Genomic DNA, 8114 nt, shown 5'->3' on the forward strand with positions numbered 1-8114 from the left:
GTGAAAACATCAATCAACAAGTTTGTTAACATTTAGTATAGACAGATTTAAAGATGACTCAGATTATTATATGCTCCTAAAAAAGTTAATTTTCTTTCTTAACAATAATTAGAATGGAAAGGAATGTTTTAATGAGAGAAAAAGTATACATATCATTCATTAGTAGGATTATTTAATTTGTATATATTACTGTGTAAAATTCTCATATAAGCTAGAAGAATCATGTAATAAAAAGAATTTGATTGGATGCATGTAAGTGTATTATAATTAAACTCAAAATTATGTAATAATTAATAATATTATTATATTTACCAAAATTATCATTAAGCTAATTTATTATTTATATACAAATTTATTAGTGTTTCAAAAAGGCCATCTACTCTTTGTTAAATTTGGGGGACCTTTGCATCTGGTAGGGCAGAAAAATTGACGGGTTAGGTAGATTTTATGCTTTTGATTTTTGGTGTGGGAGAGAGAAAGGTGTATATCAATATGGCATGAGCAGATGAGTGTTTTATTTGGCTATGGAAGGACACAAATCGGATGCATCGATTTGTTTGTATTGTTTTGTTTTTTAAACAAACAATCACAAATCGAACGGTCCGATTTGTGATTTCGAAAATAAAAAAAATTTTAATGTTAAAATCGGACCGTCCGATTTTTATTTTAACAAATAAAAAAAATAAAAAATACAAATCGTACCATCCGATTTGGAGTTTAATTTTTGCTTTAAGCAAATCGGACCCTCCGAGTTGTAATTTATTTTTTTCACCAAACAAATCGGACCGTCCGATTTGAATAAAACACCATATGAAAAAAAATACCTAATTTTCCAATAACAATGTATTACACATATATTTACCCAATATAAAAAAAATTAGCCGTAGATTTTATATACGACAGCATTTAACGAGAACGGGTTTAAAAAAAGAAGAGTGAATACCCAATTCGATCTTTGACAATTATTTTAAAAGGATTACGAGGTCTTTAATAAAAAAAATATTCAATTTGGCCTCTAAATTTTAGTTTTATGGGACTGATTAGTTTCTGTATAAAAAAAAAAAAACACTGCCATAGGAACTAATCAGTTCCATAAAAGTAAATCTCAAGAGTTAGATTGAATATTTTTTTTTTGTTAAGGGTCTCGTTGTCTTTTGAAATAATTGTCAAAGACCGTTTAAAGTTTTTCTCTAAAAAAAATATTGATTCTTTTTTTCATATTGAAGAGGAAACTTTCATTCGCAAAAATTGTCAAATAATATTTGCTTATCAAAAAAGACATTAAATTTGTATCTAAAAAGATAGAAAAGTATCCTTTATGTTAAATTATAATAAATTGAGTAGGAATGCCCAATATTTAATTATAAAAAATTAAAAAAAGAGAAAAATAGAGATAAATTTGAGTCTCATTCATTTCTAATTCTATACAAATGATTGCAACACAGTCATATATATATATTTCTTTAAGTAAATCTGAGTATTTTCTAAATTTACAAAAGATTAAACTACTATTTAATTTGTATCTACGAAAATTTTAAATGCTGACAAATGGGTAGAAGACAAAATCACTAGATTTGAAAATTGGAGTTGGATTGCCGAATCATGACCCGGCCGATTTTTGAAATGTGGCAAAAACAGTGCGTTTGAAATGCTGAAAAAGGAACCCTAGTCCACCCACTCACCCCTATCCTCTCGAGTCTCCACTCAACTCTCAAGTCTCCACTCACTCTCCACTAACGAGTAGAAGCAGAATGCGAAGCAGCAGTGCAACACTCACTTCAAGCTTTCGGCGCAACTTTCGTTCAGTCACCGCTGCTGTCGCAACTTCCGTGGAGCTAACGTCAGTTAGCTCTATTCGTGCAGCCACTTTCCGTTGCGAAGTCAGCTTGGTTTGATCTTCAAAAATCGCAGCCACCGCCAGCGACACTTTCTGTCGCGCAGTGTCTTCCCACCAGCGGCAACTCTGTTCCACCCTTCCACCCCGTCAGCCACTGTCTTACCTCTTGCCAGCCATTGTCTCCGTTAGCTCTGCATTTTTTTATGCTTTCAGCTTCTAACCCTAGGTATAAATTTTGTTCTTTGTAATAATAATTGTTGAAGCATTGATTAATTGTTGGTTATAAACCTTATTGTTGATTGCTTGAAGCATGATTAATTATTGAAGCATTGATTAACTGTTGGTTCTAAATTTTGCTGTTGATTGCTTGAAGCATGATTAATTGTTGAAGCATTAGTAGTTATTGGGTGCTAAACTTTGCTGTTGAAGTATTGGTTGATTGTTATATAATTGATTAATAATTAAATAATTGAATAATTGAATTTGTGTAGTTAATTGAATAATTGATTAATACGTAAGAAACTTGGTTTATTTAACATAATATTGCAGAGTGTGGAGCTAACAAGTGAAGTTATAGAGTTTTTAAATGGTATACCTTTCTATTGTTGGATTCAGATAAAGTATGTAACAACATTTTTTATCCACTCCAATATGCACATCCATTTAGTTAGCTTCCATGCTCATTTTAATTTATACTTTCTGCTCTTTGATATTTCAAAACTTGACACTTTCTAGGATTGATCCCTATGTCCTGCAAAAATTGATAAGCTTAATAATACTCCAGAGAGGTGAACATTCCCTTTATTTGTCCCTTTTTCTTTTCCCAAATAAGTAATTAATTTTCCACTACTATCATATTAATCTGCACTTTTTTTGTTTTTTTTTGGAGGGGGTTTTAATATTAATCTGCATAGTTAAATTACTCTTTTGTGACATTGAAAAAGTAGACTTAAATTGTTTAATGGTCTCTAATCATATTAATCTACAGCAAGTTATGGTGAATTTTGATGATTGATGACAAAGTTGTATGTTGACATTTTATGTTTGGTTGGTTATTTTTGTTATTTGATTTTTGAGTTTGTATTTGAATGGAATGATAAAATTTTGGTTTATGTAGTACTTTTAATTTGGATGATATTTTAAAGTTTATATTAGACTATAATTATGTTTTAGTGTGTTTATTTATATTTTATTTATTATTTTTATAAAATGGTTTTTTTTAGTTCAACTACGGTCGAACCAGTTGAACCTATGAACCAGTGAACAAGTAGCTAGAATGGTTCGATGGCCGGTTCAATTTTCAGAACTTTGGTAGCAACAACAACAAAAATCTCACCATCACTCTTCAAAGCCATGGCCAATTCTCTCATCTTACCTTTTTTGACTGACACGCAATGCCAACGCCATACCCCATACTTGCAAGGATTACTTCAAAAACAGCTTCCTGCGTAGTGTTCAGGTCCTTCATAGACCCGGGTGGTTATGATGCTGGTATAGTGAGATGCCACAGAGCTCGGTTTGCAAGGGCGAGAGATTTAGGATGACACAAGATAGAATGGCGAAGGGTATAGTAAGGGGTTAGCATATGTTATTGGGACGGGAGAGGATGAGGAGCGAGTCGCCGCTACTTCCACCGTGGTGAGGCTGGCAAGGAAGTACGCTGAGGTTAGAGTGAAGCTTCCAATTCATTTTTCTAACTTTATTGGCGCCTAGAAAAAGAGGAAGGAACCCATCTAGGCAGCGCAATGGGAGAGAGGAGTCAAACCACCTCAGGTGGGATGCGACTACAGTGAGGAATCAAATCCGCCTTAGCATTACGCGAAGGCAATGAGGAATCGAAGCCACCTTGATTTTGAAATTATTGTTAAAGCTTTTTTCTTTTCCTGAAAAAGAATCTGTCTTTCTTAGTTTTTCTTATTGCTTTGATTGTGGCTAGATTTGGGGGTTTGTTGTTTTTTCGTGTGCTGTGATTGAAGAATAGAAAAAGAATATCAGTGTGCGACTGCAATTGGAGATGAAGAGGAGGGAAAAGGTGTTAGTGATTGGGGTTGAGGCTGGCAGAGGCTGTAGTGTGGGTGGTTGGGATTGGCAGCGGCGACAAAGATGAGGGTGATGGGTGGTGGTTGATAATTTAGGATTTTTCAATACTTTTTTAAGGTTTGGATAGTTTTATCGTACGGAATCGATCTTTTATGGATATAACGTCAATTTCATTGTTTCGTGGGTATATTTATCAGTGTTTAGAACTTTTATGGGTACAAGTGGTAGTTTATTCTTTACAAAACTATTCATGAAATCAAATTTTTCCGCGGATATCTTCTTCGCATATCTTGAAAGATTGCACTACCAACTCTAACAAATAAAAAAAAATTAAAGACCATTACATCCAAAGAAAAACTATTATACCACAAAAGAAAAAGGATAAACTACTAAAGGATTATTAAAATCTAAATTTACTTTCTGTGGATATTTCTCCCAATACTACAAGAAAAATATTGAATATTTTCAGATTGTGTCTCAAGTTAGTGGTGGGCTTACTGACGAATTTACCGTCAGAACATTTATCGGAGGATTCCGGTTTGCGACGGTAAATTTTTCCGTAATAATTGGAGAAAAAAATTGGTGTGATCATTACCGATGGATTTAGGATCGGATTTTTCCAATAGTAAACCTAATTAGTGCAATGCTGCGTTTTGGTCACTCGTTGATTCATTATATCCGCCGGTAAATTCAACGATAATTTTGTCCTAAATTCGAATCGTGAACCCTCTCCTCCCTCATTTCGAATTACAATCTCTCCCTCTCTCCTCACCCTCTCTCTCTCCCTCTCTCTCTAACCCTTTCGTCTCTCTGCATTAACAACGTCTCCAGCAGCCCCATCTCATCATCCATCTCTCCTTCATAGAAGCTTCAACGCAACTCCGCCTACTCGTCTCCCACTCTCTCTCTTTCTAACCATGTCGTTTCACCCTTAACACGGCATCTCCGGCAGCCCCCTCTGGTCATTTGTCTCTTCTTCAAGCGAGCTTCGATGTAACTCCGATGACCGATGACTGCCGTCTCTGGCTTCGAAAACAACATAATGCCACTACAACTCTTTTCCTTTTCTTCATTTTTTTCTGTTTTTGCAATTCAGATTCTTAATCAAATCTCTATCAATTCTGTTTTGGTTAGTTTTTGTTTTATTAGTTTGAATTTTAGTTAGTTAGCTTAGTTAGAGTTATTTTATGTTTTAGTAGATTTAGGTGGTTAAGATAGGATTAGAATTAATTACTAGGTTTTGAGACTGATGGAAGTGTTTGGAATTTATTCATTTCTGATGAATATGCTGCTGAAACTATTTGGTTAAATTTTTTATTGTGTTGATAACTTCCGTTGTTAATGCCTGTTTTGCTAAAAAATTGTTGTAAAATGGGTTAAATGGCATTGACTTGATTTTGAGTTATCAATTACTACTTGGTTGTTTTGATTTTGTATATTTGATATTCGTGCACTTCAAGTATTTGTGAAATTGCCTTTATAAGTATTTTTAGATTTTTAAATCACATGTTGTAGCTCCCATGCGGTTTGAATTAATTATCTATGTTTAGGCAGTTGATTAAGCATGATTCATTTTGTTACTTGGTGATGCTTGTTCATACTTACTATTGCTTTGATTATCGAGTTTGTGCACTTATGCCTTGTGGACATACTAAAATCTAAATTGTTTTAATGTTGGTACTTCACATAATTTAGATAATTCATTTGGCATATTGCATTGAAATTGTGAAGTTGAATTGTGAGTTTTCCTATTAACATTTTTTTAAAATTTTTAAGTTATATTGAACACTTATGCACACTAAAATGAGTGAACTGAACACTTAATTACTTTCTCTATTTGTGACATAAAGCTATCAAGTGCTACTGTGTGAGTTCTAATATGTATTTTTGAGTTGTTTTTTATCTGAGTTATAGGTTGTGACACATATTTGTTATTATATTATTTTTGTGACATATATTTTGCTGGTATGCTCTTTGTAGATATGACGACAGGTAAAGGTGTCTTGAATCGGCCTCGTGGTCATGGTAGAAGGAGGGTGTCTACTGGTATCCCTGAGACTTCTGAGTCATCACCATCTACTCTGACTACCACTGGGATGTCACAGGCAATGGGATCACAAGATCAGCCATTCATCATAGTCTCCAATCCCAACTACGTGGCTCCTTCTATTGTGCCACCCCCACTACCAGGAAGTCCTCTAGCTGCTTCACCAAAGTGGGTTCCTCCACCACCTCCATCCACTCAGTAGCTCACTATTTCGATGATGACACCACCTCCAACGATAGATACCGCTGATAAACCCCGTTTTGACGGTTTATCCTGTATTGATTTTAAGAGATTTTATCACCTTTTACCCGCATTTATTCAATGAAATAGCATGGTTTTGTGAGTGTCTCCTTATTTGTGCTTAGATGTGAAAACATGCTTTTAGACCCTGAATTTGATGGTTTTAATCTCCCTTTGATTCCACTAGATGCCTTGATATGTTTGTTAGTGGTTTCAGATTGAAAAGGCTAAGAATGGATCAAAGGAGTGAAGAGGAAAGCATGAAAAGTGGAGAAATCATGAAAAGTCAAAGAAGTTGAACTTGCCCATGGACGCGCGCGCGCACCTGGCGCTTGCGCGCACCTGCGAATCACCCCATGGACGCGTACGCGTGCTGTGCGCGTACGCGTCGGTGTTGGTTTATGATTTTTTAATGAAAACGTGACCAACGAATTCTCAAGAGTTGTGGGGCCCAATCCCAACCAACTTTGGCGCCAAAGATGCTATTTAAAGCCAAGGATTGAAGAGCAATGGGGATTCCAATCATACACACTCATTAGGATTAGTTTAGAGTTAGTTTCTAGAGAGAGAAGCTCTCTCTTCCCTCTAGAATTAGGATTAGGATTAGGTTTAGTTCTTAGATCTAGGTTTTAATCTTTGCTTTCTTCCACTTATATCTCTCAATTCTTTGTTTCTACATTCAATCTTCTTCTATTCTTTTGTTGTACTTTGCTTTATGTTATTCTTATATTTTGTTGTAGATCTAGTATTGTTCCTTCTACATTCTTCCAATTCAATAAGAGGTAATTCATAATAATTGTTCTTCTTTGCTTTTCTATTGTTGATCTCTTGCCTTTGTAGTTGTAGATTTCTTTAATTCTTACATTTAATAATGTTTACTTCTATTGCACTCTATGTGTTTGTTGAAATGTCTCTTTTAGTTTTAGTGTAGGTTTTGTTCCTCTTGGCCTAGGTAGAGTAATTAGTGACACTTGAGTTATCTAATTCCTTTGTTGATTGATAATTGGAGAGATTGCTAATTGGTTTGGAGTGCACTAAAGCTAGTCTTCCCTTGGGAGTTGGCTAGGACTTGTGGAATCAAGTCAATTCATCCACTTGATTTTCCTCCATTATTAGAGGTTAACTAAGTGGTAGCAATGGACAATTGTGGTCACAATCGAGGAGGATAACTAGGATAGGACTTCTAATTCTCACAACCTTGCCAAGTGCTTTTTAGTTGTTAGTTTATTTTCATTGTCATTTACATTTCATGTCTCTTATCCCAAAACCCCAAAATTAATTAGTGACACTTGAGTTATCTAATTCCTTTGTTGATTGATAATTGGAGAGATTGCTAATTGGTTTGGAGTGCACTAAAGCTAGTCTTCCCTTGGGAGTTGGCTAGGACTTGTGGCTCAAGTCAATTCATCCACTTGACTTTCCTTTAATTAGTAAGGGTTAACTAAGTGGTAGCAATGAACAATTCTCATTACAATTGAGAAGGATAACTAGGATAGGACTTCTAATTTTCATACCTTGCCAAGAGCCTTTTATAGTTGTTAGTTTATTTTCATTACCATTTACTTTTCATGCTTCTTATCCAAAACCCCAAAATAACTCATAACCAATAACAAGACACTTTATTGTAATTCCTAGGGAGAACGACCTGAGGTCCAATACTTCGATTTATAAATTTTAGGGGTTTGTACTAGTGACAAACAACTTTTTGTATGAAAGGATTATTGCTTGGTTTAGAAACTATACTTTACAACGAGATTTCATTAGTGAATTTCTAAACCGTCAAAAATCCGTTCATCAAAATGGCGCCATTGCCGGGGAATTGCAATGGTGTTATGTTATTGGTTATTGTATATATGTGAATAGTGTGAATATGTTTGCTTTTGTTAGCTCTTGCTAGTTTTAGGATTTAATTTTCTTGCTTCTTATTTGATTTTATTTTTATTTTCTCTT

The sequence above is a fragment of the Arachis ipaensis genome, chromosome B02 (assembly GCF_000816755.2).
Source record: "Arachis ipaensis cultivar K30076 chromosome B02, Araip1.1, whole genome shotgun sequence".
Taxonomy (NCBI): Eukaryota; Viridiplantae; Streptophyta; class Magnoliopsida; order Fabales; family Fabaceae; genus Arachis; species Arachis ipaensis.